Source organism: Mus caroli, unplaced genomic scaffold (assembly GCF_978045245.1).
Source record: "Mus caroli unplaced genomic scaffold, Mus_caroli_1 scaffold_19, whole genome shotgun sequence".
In the NCBI taxonomy this organism is placed as follows: Eukaryota; Metazoa; Chordata; class Mammalia; order Rodentia; family Muridae; genus Mus; species Mus caroli.
The window spans coordinates 58,541,258-58,554,792 of NW_028227274.1; the positions used below are offsets into that span (position 1 = coordinate 58,541,258).

The 13,535-nt window shown below is 40.5% G+C and overlaps 1 pseudogene; it reads right to left on the reverse strand.

The window, feature by feature from the left end:
* Positions 1 to 4,187: 4,187 nt before the first annotated feature.
* LOC147000305 (interferon-inducible GTPase 1-like) lies at positions 4,188 to 5,703 on the reverse strand (annotated as a pseudogene).
* Positions 5,704 to 13,535: the final 7,832 nt, after the last annotated feature.

Here is a 13,535-nt window from a genome sequence, read left to right on the forward strand (position 1 = left end):
AATTATGGTTAATTGTCCATGTTAACTGAAGTGTGTCAACTCAGGATGTGGGTTTTGTACTTAAAAACTCACCCAGACACCTGAACACCCAGTGCAGTTGGCAGCCTTCTAATAAGGACTTTCTTTTGGCTTAAACCCAGATAATCATCTCTGGTGAATATCCCACAATAGCATGGATGCCCTCTATTTCTTTAAATCATTTCTAAGTTGATATGCTAACTAACATTTACTCTTCTTGCAGCCTTGGAATTCCGCCTTAACCTACCTCCAACTCAGAAACATTAGGGCAGTGGCAGACTTTTCTATGGTTTGGGTAATCTTTGGTTACTGAGGCAGGTTTAAAGGAATTTATGGGTACCAGGCTGCCTTACTAAGTGAAGTCTTCCTTCCAGGTCTTCTACTTTTTCAGATAGTGAGGCTTTTGGGAGACCTCTAAGTCCAGAACCAACAATGCCTGGGTGAAGCATTTGGGCTACAAATGGAGTTTTCACTTCAGTTTTCTTTCCTTGTGTCTTCTCTGGAGAACAATATTCACAGCATGTTTCTCTGATATTTAGGGTGGTTGTGCTTTCAACAAATGCCTTGCCCATTCCAAAGTAGATGGGGATCACTGCTGGGGGGGTTAGCCTGTTCAGACCCAGAATTGAGAGCATTACAATTTTTCCCCAAAAGATGGTGGAATTTGCCAGACACTTGTTCTCTGGCTTCTGAGTTCAGGTCTATCTGATCTGGACTGAGGAGTCTGTGAAATGAATTCTCAAAAGTATCACAGGGATTTCTCAGGATTCTTCATTCACTCACCACATTAGAGATATAGGACGTTTTAGCCTGCAATCTTGCTGACTCAGTTTCCCTTTTTTTTTTTTTTTTTTTTTTTTTTGAGACAGGGTTTCTCTGTATAGCCCAGGCTGCCCTGGAACTCATTTTGGAGACCAGGCTGGCCTCGAACTGAACTCTGAAATCTGCCTGCCTCTTCCTCCCGAGTGCTGTGATAAAAGGCATGTGCCACCATGCCCAGCTTCCCTTTTTTAAAAATGACTATATTTTTAGGAACCTGGGCATCTGTAGTGGCTATTCTTGGTTGTCAACTTGACTACAACTGAAATTAACTATAACCCAGGTGGCCAGGTACACCAGTGAGGGGTTTTGCTTTTAATTAATTAAAGCGTTTTATTTAAGTGTGAAGACAAACTTTTAATGTGGATTTTATGAAGTGGGAGAAACACATTTAATCTGGGTCATGCCTTCCGCTGCTAGCCTATATAAAGAACACGAAAGGAGGAAGTTTCTGTTCTTTCCCTTCTTGTTGTCACTCCCACTGGCTAGACCATTTCTTCATTGCCAATAGAGCCTACTGCTTCAGGATTCCAGTGTATACTGAAGACCAGATGAGACATCCAACTGGATTCTTGGACCTTCCACTGGAAAACAGCACTTGTTGGACTAGCTGGTTGATAGCCTGTAAGACATTTTAATAACCCCATATAGACATCCATGTTTGTAAATGACCATTTCCATTTGAGCCATGGATGCTGTTTCAAAGATTCCTCTAAAGAAATACAAAACTATATACTTGTGGGAAGTGGGCTTGGCATTCAGCAGTATAACTTTTATTTTTAAGATTTTTTAAAATCATATAAATGTCTTGTGGGGATTAAAGTATGTGCATGTAACTACAGGGGCCATCAGAGATCAGAGGCATCAGAAATTAGGATTATAAGCAGTTGTGAGCCTAACATGGGTATCTGACATGGGTAATGGTAACAAACTCAGGTCCACTTTCAGAGCAGTGTGTACTCTTAACCACTGAGCCATCTCTCCAGCACAGGCATATAATATTGAGAACACAGTTACTTCCATATCCAACTTAGATTTCTTAATAAAATAGATGTACGGAAGGATCTGTTTCTGACACATAGAGAGGTCAATTTCTGTATCTGCTTATAGGAAGAGCTCCTATATTTCATCCCCTTAGCAAATGCTCCTTCTAAGTCAATTGACTCAAAAATTCATTTGAAGGTGTTTTGTTTGAAGTGGTTCAGAGGAAGTGGATATCTTTTACTAGAGGAGACTGTAATATCTGTCATCTCACACTTTACCATAGCAGAGTCCAGATGAAGCAAGAGGAGCCATCAAAGTCATGCCCAGAAACTCGCAGTGTAAGGTTTCTTGACAAAAAGACAAAACAATGACAATGAAAGAAGCCTGAAATCTCACTTTTCAGAATAGTCCTTTCTGTTTGTTTGATTTTGTTTTAAAATAAGTGTTTTAGGAGAAGAACACCGGTTTAGGGAGACAATCACAGACTGAGAAAACATGCTAGCATGCGGTCGACAAACTAAAAGCAAAACCTTTCTCAATAAAGCATAGCCAACTGACATGACATCCTGACAGAGAAATCATAAGCCAACATAAATTTGTATCTTTATAGTTTTTTTTAAATATACCAGCTGTTTGTGTATGATGAAGAAAAGCTGACATTTGTTGGCCCAGGTCTGTTGGATAATGGATATTCAATCTTTAACTCAATTAAACTTTATAATAATTTGAGGTATTATTTTTCTTGGTAAACAGGTTTCTTATATTCAATAATTTGCATTACATTACTATGATATGAAATGAATTTATTAATAACCAAGCCCCCATCTTGTAATATTGGGAGTTTTTGAAAGGTTAAGATTGCCAGCAGAGTTCATAAGGCTGACACAATGGCAGGAGTGATGCTTTCATAGAAAGATCAAGAACAATCCACACACGCAGGAAGGAAAGTCAAGGGTGGACATTAGGATGATTGATCTCCCCAAGGATCTGACCTTGGTGGCGCCTGGATCTTAAATAGCCAGTGGGTGGATGTGTGAGAAATGAATCCAGAAGATATTGTTGCTGCATCATTATTATCTCCTTCTTCTGTTTCTTTTTCAGCCCTTCTTACTTAGGTACTGGTGATTGTCTTCTCTTTTAAGAGAAACAATGTGTTATGTCTGGAAATAGGAATTTAGATTATCAACAAACAAAAGCAACATTGCCAGTAATCAACAGTAGCGTGTCAAGGGTGTATTGGAAATGTCAATGCCTACAGTCTTTGCAGTCAACAATTTATTAAGTATTTATAGCATTTCTTCACAATCATAAACAAGAAAGATAATTGTCCTTGTCCTACTCCGGCCAGCGTGACATGAATGAAGCAGACACCAAGTCGGGTTCACGCAGCAACTTTACTTCAGGCTTTTTCTTTTACAGCTCTCTTCCCCAGCAGCTTCTTCTTAGGGCAAGGGCTAAACTACTCTTATTCTACTACTACTGGCTTCTACCTAGGGCAAGGGCTAATCAAACTCTCTTCACTACTACTGGCTTCTTTTACAACAGCTAGCTTCTACCACTTAAAACAGCAGCTTCTACTACTACATCCTTCTCACAGCAAGGGCTAAACTCTTCTCTGTACTCGTGCTTACTCACCTCCTTCTAGGTCCACCCCACCTCATCCAATCAGAATTCACACATGCTCCAGGCACGAGCTTAGGTCATTCACAGATAGGCTGACAGGCCTGGATCACAAGGAACTGTACAGCCTGGCAGGCAGCCCACACATGCAGCCTCACTGTGCATGCTCGGGCAAGGCAGTAAACAAGTGGGTTTCACAGGGCCTGCAGATACACCCACTTCCCACAATAATGATAGAAAGAAGGAACCCAGTGTTCTCCACGGGACCTGAGACAGAATTATAGATGTTCTTCTTTGTATCTAGAAAGATTCTGATAGGTATTTTAAGAACTGATTGGTAATAGTAAACTTGTGATTGGTGGCCATGGTTTCTTTTACTTTGGTTCTTAAAGTCTTCTTGTTAATAAAATCTGTAAGTCATGCAAGTCACTTTCTAACACAGGCATAATGAGGGTGAGAAGAAATGTTCAGGTGTGTGTGTTTGTGTGTGTGTGTGTGTGTGTGTGTACCTTGTGAAATGCAATGAGCACTCAGAGCAGGATGCACAGAGCACAGGAAAAAAATTGTAAACAACTTACAGAGAGGTCGATGTTACAATAGAAAATTACTTTAAGTATACTAGTGACACCAAGCTCAGCATTTGTGTGTGTGTGTGTGTGTCTGTGTGTGTGCGAATGTGTGTGTTTGTGTTTATGTGATGTGCTGTATGTGTTTGTGTATATGTGGTGTGCTCCCTCTGGGTGTGTGTGTGTGTGTGTGTGTGTGTGTGTGTGTGTGTGTGTGCTTTTGTGTTCAAGCATGCATGTGGAGTTCAAAGACAGAGAACAAGATTTTAGGGAATATAAACATTTTAAGAGGGATTAGATATTGTCAGGTTCTGATATAGTATTAACCTGTGACCCTATTCCTTAGGTTTCTCCCATAGATACAGTAGATCGGCTAGTATAAAGAAAAGATGTCACAATGGGAATCTATCTAATGATTCCCTGGTATTAAACAGTTGGTCTTGTAATTGTCAGAAGCTACGGGCAAAATGAGTTTGAGCCACTTTAAGGAGAACTTTGGCATCTTCAGCCACTGTATCAAGGAAATGAAATTGTAGGTAATAGGTTTTCCTGAAGTAAAGACCTGCTGCAGGAGCCCACCATTAGCTGAGGCAAATTTCTCCACACAGTTCAAAAGCAGTTCTTCTAATGTTTCCTCCTTACATTTCAACAAATTAGGAGATTTAAGGTTTTTTTTTCAGCAGTTCAACAGGCACTTGGGCATCCTTAGCCATGAACATTAGGGATTCATCATCGACTCCAAAGAGGTCACGATAGTAGTCTAACCTCTTCTTCAGCCTCTCCTTATCCAAGTCCTTTAAAATGCCCACTACAGGAACAGTCGCCAAAAGTCCATCCTTCATGGCCTGCAACCAGATATACTGCTTAGTAGAGTTGTACTTTTTTTGAATGGCTGCCTCAGTTATATTAGGCAAGGAAAGCAGAAAGTTGTGGCGCTTTTCAGCAGGAAGGCCTTAAGCAGGGTGTCCATCAGGACTGGAAAATCATAGTCAGACAAATTGTGGTTAGATATCAAGAAAACCTGAGGTTCATCAATTTTACTCCCCCTAAATGTATCCAGATAGTAATTTCGGACCTGATTCATGGTGTTTTCTCTGTTGAAGTTATGTGGTTTGGATTTCTTTTCATTGTCTAGATCACAGTCCACCTTGCTTCTCACGAAGTAGTAATTCTTTTTCATGATTCTGATTGCTTTGGCGAGGTCTAGTTCTAACTTTGTAAATCGAAGGAAGAAACAATAATGAAGAACTCATACTTTTTGAACTCTACTTTTTCTAGATAATCTTTTGGTTGAAATTTCAGAGTTCCAATACCAGGCAGGTCCCATAATGTCAAATTTCTAACTTTGGGGTGTTTGTATGAAGACACCTTCATGGTTGTCTCTGTCACCCCCACTTCAGCTGCACTTTCCTCTTGGTCTTTAACCTCTCTCAAGGCATTGATGAGGCTGGACTTCCCTGCTCCAGACTCTCCTGTCACTGCAATATTTATTGGGGTATTATCAATATTTTTAATGCATCACTAATTACAGAGTTTGCCCTCTGAAAGTCCCTTTCAAGCATAGCTCTATTGAACAGGTGGTTTCCTCAGAAATGATTTTGGTTTCTTGCTTATAATTCCTAAAATATTCAGTGAAGCTGGACTCCAAATTTCCTTTGTCCTCATCCTTAGGTATATGAGAGAAGAGTTGACCCATGATTATGAGCATAAAGGCACTGAAAGAAGAAGAAAGAGTAAGATGCAAAAGATTGAAAATGCCTTTGTGCTTCTCACTGTTTTCTCTATGTCTCAGACTTAGTTATGTTCTGATGTTGAGTAACATATATATGCCAGGGGGCATGCCAGTGGGACATTTTCTTTCTTTCTTTTTTCATTCTTTAATCTTTTTTTTATAGTCTAGTCTTTGTAAGTTCCTGGTCTGCTCTCAGACTATTCAATATTCCACACCTCCTCCCCAAGACCCAGTCTCGAAGAGGATGTCCCCACCTCCACCCAACCAGACCACCACACACATACAGCAGAGAACTGCCAGAACTTGACTAGGTGAGAGAAGATGCATCTAAGCCCCAAGGGACTTGAGGCCCCAGGCACTGGGACATGCTATTTTTTTTTTTTTGATTGAGGATTGATGTGGGAGGTCCTTCATTGTGTGCCTTCCAAAATGTGGGAACTTAATCAACATACTTCTAGATTTTCAAACTCAAAACCAAGTAAAAATGAACAATAATCAACATCACTGTTTAATCAACGCCAAATCTGTAATGATCACATAAATATTTGTCTCTTTTTTTATTTTATTTTCAAAAGATGTCAGTAAGTGCAGGTAATACATTTGGTTGAAATAATTTTTAATTTGCCTAGAATTTCCTTTCCTTCTGTCATTTTCATGGATTGGAACTCCTCTTGAAGACTGTAAACTTGTAATAATCTAAAACTTGTTTTCCCTTAAAGTCCATGTTAAAATCCATTTATCAGTAAAATATTTAAGTGTCCTCATTCATCATTTAGATCCACTGTTTTCTTTTAAACTGTTTATTTCATGAGAAGAATCCAACTGTGCACTGCAGATACATAGGGCCCTTGTTAGAGTGCTTGCTCAGTATCAGTAAGGCCCTAGGCTCAATCCCCAAGTCTTGGGCTGTCTTCTCATGTTAGGACTTTGTACATAGTGAGTGCTTCCTTTTCTTGATGCTCTCCCGATAGCTATCTGGTTATTAATTTTATTACCTTTCTGTAGGCTCTATTTCGGTTAGGCAAGATTCAGGAAAGGACATAAGCTGTTCTCAACTCTTCAGTTTTTCCCTCCCATCCTTTTTTTTTGCCTAGCTCCTAGTTTTGTGATGCAGACTCCAATATAATAGGCATCTGTAAGGTCTTCCCAAGGAAGATGAACACAGCAGACAAGAAGGCTATGGCAATAATTAACTAGGAAGCAAGATCAACCGGAGACACAACAAACCTCATATACGTTGAAGAGATACTCTGCTACCTGACCCATCCATTACAACCATCCTAGGGAGAGGAGTAAGAGGCAAGCAAATCTATTGAATAAGTTTGTGTGTGTGTGTGTGTGTGTGTGTGTGTGTGCATATATACATATACATACACACACACACACACACATACATGCATATTACCAAAATCAACATCCAGATCATCTCCCTTAGGTCTATCTCAACTTGAATGATAGGCTGTATCCATGCAAAGCCAGTTCTGCCCAGCTCCCACCAAAGCCCCTCTAGCTTCCAAGCTGAGGATTTCCATTGTCTGGGCATACTCCTGAATGCCTTCATTCCTATGAAATCTTAAGAGAAAATGGATGAGGGTTAGAAGTTCATGCCCACTTACCAGAAACTCCTGTGTCCACTGGATTTGTTTAATGTAGTTCAGCTGCAGGGAGCACCCTTCACTGTGCTCCAGGCTCTTCACATGAGACCCACCCCTGCTTTATCAGGAAGGCAGCAGATTCAACTGAGCTATATAGGTTGTACACATCCTTCTGGCTTATGCCCCTCCCCTCTTTGTGTGTGTTGGCCAATCATGGAGGAGCATAGATCTAATTACTTTTCAGAATTTCCTGCATTTCAAAGACGATGAAAGTGAAACAAAAGAAACAGCTGTTTTTCATGCCAGAAACACTTAATTTCTTGGCAGAAAAAGAAGAGCAGTGTTAAAATAACAGTGGGAGACATGGAAACTGATACGGCATGAAGAAGCAGTTTACTATGTAGGCTGAATTGGAACTCTTGAGTTCTTCTGATCCCTGACTCCACAAACGCAGCCTAAGCTAAAGTCACACAACACATTGTCTGGGAGTCTGTGCAGGTGCTAATTTTAGTCTCACTCTAGACACAATCTGTCTCCTCCTCTTTGACTACAACCTTATTTCCCTACCATTGTAGATTTACATTCCTTAATTCTTGTTGTCAACTCCTCTTCCCTGTTGGGATTTGGTCTGCCTAGGGCTTGACAGGTCTTACACATGCTGTCACAATCACTGTGAGTTTAAACATGTAGCTTTCCTGCAGTATTCAACAGACACTGTTTTCTTCTATTTCCACCAACTCTGGCTCTTATGGTCCTTTAACCGCCCCCTCCACAGCCATTCCTGTGCCTTTGGAGGGAGACCTATGTATATTTCAATTAGTGCTGGGCATTTATTGATGTCTTATTCTCTGCACCTTGGCCAGTTGTGGATATCTGTATTGATTATGATCTGTTGCATATATGAGCATCCATAAGGCCTAGGGATGACTTAATCTATAGGTATAATGGCAAATCATTAGAGGTTGGTTTGATGTATTCATTTAGCAGAATAATGGAATTAATTTCTAACTGAGGGCATATGACCAGTATAGTCTTAGTTTCTTGCCCAGATATAGGCCCAAGTACAGGTTTCATCTTTGGGAGTAATAGTAATTCCAATCAGGAAGTATTTGGTTGCTACCATGACATTCTTGTCACTATTACATTAGTGATTGCCTTAGTTAGGGTTTTACTGCTGTGAACAGACACCATGACCAAGGCAAGTCTTATAAAGGACAACATTTAATTGAGGTTGGTTTACAGTTTCAAAGGTTCAGTCCATTATCATCAAGGTGGGAATATAGCAGCACCTAGGCAGGCATGATGCAGGAAGAGATGAGAGTTCTACATCGTCATCTGAAGGGAAGACTGATTTCCAGGCAGCTAGGATGAGGATCTTAAAGCCCACACCCACAGTGACACACCTAGTCCAACAGAGCTACATTATCTAATAGTGCCACTCCTTGGAATGAGCCTATACAAACCATCAGAGTGGTTATGATTTATCTGGTCATTACTGAGGCTCACTCAGTTCACACCTGGGTATTTATTTTTCATTTTCATCTCTGGAAGTGTGGCTAGAAAATTCCATCACTGTGAAAGCAAACCAGTACCTATAGAGCCAATATCAGTAAGTCAGTGTCAGCTTGATTTCCTCATGCTCTATAACTCAGGCACATAGTGTTGTTCACTAATACGGCCTTACCATTAAGTTCTGCAAGGTAACCAACAGTACTGACAATGTCTTGTAATGGCCAGGGATGACTTCACTGGCCAATGGGTACAAAAAAAGCTCAGTAATTCCTGGGTCTGGGCTTTTTATTAGTTACACATGATGTCTAGTACGAGCATTATTGTCCAAGTAGAAAGTGACTCCATCTTCTTTTGAAGAAATATGTATATTGACATATTTATAAAAACCTTCTACTTTAATAGGTTACATATAACATTTTGAAAATCTGATGTTTTTATGTATCTTTCCTTCCCCTTCTCTACTCTTCCTTTCCACCTCAATTTAATCGGTCTTTACCTATAATTATCTTTTAATTCTTATCTTTCCTCTCTTGGAAGTTCCACTCCTTATGTGTGCATGTGTGTGAGTGTATAGTGTGTGTATATTTTGGAAATCCTGTGCAGTAGTAGATTTCCATTTGGAAAAGTCTTTACTTCCCTCCAACTCTCCTTCGTCTACCACATCCTCCCCTTCTTCTCCAATTTAAATCTTCCTATTCTGTTGTTCTCTTTTAACCTTTCCTATCAGAGTGTCCTATCTCCCCTCTATTGAAAGTCCCACTCCACAACTCCATAGTAATGTCAAAACTTCGGTGGGTATTCCAAATGGAGCACACATATCTAAAGAGTGAAGACTCAAATACACAGAAAGAGAAATGAAATGGTTCTTTCCCTCTCTCAGAATGGGGCTTCCAGCCCCATTCACTTCCCCATGAATTTGACAGTTTCAGTTTGCTTCACAGATTAGTAATATTCCATTTTGTACAGTGTCACACTTCATTATCAATTCCTCAATTGATTGGCATCTATATTCTTCCCATTTCTTGACTTGTATGAGAAAAACAGGAATGATGGCTGAGCAAGTAGCTCTGTAGTAGGAGATAGAGAAGTTTGAGAATATTTCCCAGGGCAGCATGGCTGGACTGATATGGGAAACCCATTTCCCTTTTTGTGGAATTTCCACACAAATTACCTTGGTGGCTGCACAGGTTGGCACTCCCCTTTGCCTTTATGAGTGTACTCCCCCATTCACCCCCACACTCCTGCCCCACTGCTCCAACATCCACCTACGCTGGGACTTCAAACCTCCACAGGATCAAGGGTCTCCCCTCCGGCTGGTGTCAAACAAGGCCATGCTCTGCTATCTGTGTTTCTGGAACCATGGACCCCTCCCAGTACACTCCTTTGTTGATGGTCTCATCTCTGAGAACCAGCCAACACTGTTCTTCATATAGGGTAAGATTCCCCCTCCCCCAGCTATTCCAGTCCTTTTGCTAGCTCCTCAACCAGGGTCTGTGAGCTCAGTCTGATGACTGGCTGTGAGCATCTACATCTGCATTGGTTAGTTGCTTGCAGAACCTCCCAAGGAACAGCCAAACCAGGTTCCTGTCAGCAAGTGCCTCTTGGCACCAGCAACAGTGTAGGGGGTTGGTGTCTGCAGACAGGAAGGATCCCAAGGTGGGGCAGTCCACAGATGGTCCTTACTTCAGTCTCTGCTCTATTTTTGTCCCTGCCTTTCTTTTGGACCAGGACATTTCTGGGTTAAAAATTTTGAGATTGTTGGGTGGCCCCATCACTCGACTGGGGACTGTGCCTATCTGCTGGACATGGTCTCCATAGGTTCTATTGCCCCTTCACTGAACATTTTAGCTAAAGAGATCCCTTTTGGCCCTGGGAGCCTCTGGCTTCTCTGGTATCTGGGACCCTCCAGTGGCTACCTCCATTTCCTCACCTCCCCTACTACATATTCAATTTCCTGACTCTCTGTACCTCTCTTCTATCTCCTCCAGGACAGGATCCTGATCCCTTTTTCCCTCCCCCTCCTGTCTCCCCCCCTCAGGTCCCCCTCTCACTCCACCTTTCACAATCATCCTGTTAGCCCCTCTAGGCAAGACGAACATCCACACTCTGGTCTTCCTTCCTTCTAAGCTCCATATGGTCTGTGGGTTGTGTTGTCGGCATTGTGAGCTTTTGAGATAATATCCACTTATCAGTGAGTACAAACCATGTGTGTTCTTTTGTGTCTGGATTATCTCAGTCAGGATAATATTTTCTACTCCTATCCATTTTCCTAAGAATTTAATGAAGTCTTTGTTTTTAATAGTTGAGTAGTACTACATTGGGTAAATGTACCACATTTTCAGTATCCATTCTTCTGTTGAGGGATATCTGAGTTGTTTCCAGCTACTGGCTATTATAAATAAGGCTGAAATGAACATAGTCAAGCATGTGTCCTTGTTGTAATTTGGAACATCATTTGGATATATGCCCAGGAGTGGCATAGCTTGGTCTTCCAGAAGAACTATTTTCAATTTTCTCAAGAACTTCCAGATTGATTTCCAAAGTGGTTTTACCAGCTTATAATTCCATCAGCAATGGAGGAGTGTTCTTCTTTCTCCATATTCTCACCAGTATCTGCTGTTGCCCGAGGTTTTGATCTTAGTCATTCTCATTGGTGTGAGGTAGAATCTCAAGGAATTTTTGATTTACATTTCTCTGATGACTAAGGATGTGGAATATTTCATTAAGTGCTTCTCAGCCATTTGAGATTCCTCACTTGAGAATTCTCTCTTTAGCTCTGTACCCCATTTTTAATAAGGTTATTTGGTTCTTTGGAGTCTAACTTTTTGAGTTCTTTGTATATATTGAATATTAGCCCTCTATCAGATATACGGTTGGTAAAGGTTTTTTTTTTTCCCAATCTGTTGGTTGATGTTTTATCCTATTGACAATGTCCTTTGTCTTACAGAGGTTTTCAATTTTATGAGGTCCTGTTTGTTGATCATTTATCTTAGAGCATGAGCCATTGGTATTCTGTTCAGGAAAATTTTCCCTGTGCCCACATGCTACAGGCTCTTCCCAACTTTCTCTTATACTAGATTCAATGTATCTGGCTTTATGTGGAGATCCTTAATCCACTTGGACTTGAGCTTTGTGCAAGGTGATAAGAATGGATCAACTTGCATTTTTCTACATGTGGACTGCCAGTTGAACCAGCCCCATTTGTTGAAAATGCTGTCTTTTTTCTACTCAATAGTTTTAGCTCCTTTATCAAAGATCAAGTGACCATAAAAAGTAACATATAGAGACAAACCTATCAGAATTATACCAAACTTCTCACCAGAGAATCTAAAAGCCAGAAGATCCTGGGCTGATGTCATACAGACCCTAAGAGAATAAAATGCCAGCACAGGCTACTATTCTTAGCAAAACTCTCAATTTCCATAGATGGAGAAGCAAAGATATTCCATGACAAAACCAAATTTAAATATCTTTCCACTAATCCAACCCTACAGAGGATAATAGAAGGAAAACTCCAACACAAGGAGAGAAACTACACCCAAGAAAAAGCAAGATGTTAACCTTCTCACAACAAATTGAAAAGAAGAGAACCACACAAACATAAGTCCACCTCTAACAACAAAAATAACAGGAAGCAGCAATCATTGGTTCTTAATATCTCAGAAGATGGAGAGATCACCAGTACTCAGCAGGATTAATATAGCAAAACTGTCCATATTACCAAAAGTTATCTACAGATTCAATGCAATCTCCATCAAAATTCCAACTCAATTCTTTATAGAGGTAGAAAGAGCTAAACAGAAAATTCTCAACTGAGGAACCTCAAATCGCTGAGAAGCACTTAAAGAAATATTTCACATCCTTAGTCGTCAGAAAAATGTAAATCAAAATGTCCCTGAGATTCCACCTCACATCAATGAGAATGACTAAGATCAAAACCTCGGGCAACAGCAGATACTGGTGAGGATATGGAGAAAGAACACTCCTCCATTGATGATGGAACTATAAGCTGGTAAAACCAATTTGGAAATCAATCTGGCAGTTCTTTAAAAAAAAAAAAAACTGAAAATAGTTCTTCTAGAAGACCAAGCTATACCACTCCTGGGCATATATCCAAGTGATGTTCCAATATACAACAAGGACACATGCTCCACGATGTTCATTGCAGCCTTATTTATAATAGCCAGTAGCTGGAAACAACTCAGATATCCCTCAACAGAAGAATGGATACTGAAAATGTGGTACATTTACCCAATGTAGTACTACTCAACTATTAAAAACAAAGACTTCATTAAATTCTTAGGAAAATGGATAGGAGTAGAAAATATTATCCTGACTGAGATAATCCAGACACAAAAGAACACACATGGTTTGTACTCACTGATAAGTGGATATTATCTCAAAAGCTCACAATGCCGACAACACAACCCACAGACCATATGGAGCTTAAAAGGAAAGAAGACCAGAGTGTGGATATTTCAGTCCTGCATAGAGGGGCTAACAGGATGATTATGAAAGGTGGAGGGAGAGAGGGACCTGGGAGAGAGAGAGGAGGGGGAGGGAAAATGGGCAGGATAGTATACTGGAGGGACAGAAGAGAGGTAGAGAGGGTCAGGAAATCAAATAAAAATATGTAGTAATCAGGGCTGAGAAACTGGGGGTAGCCACTGGAGGGTCCCAGACACCAGA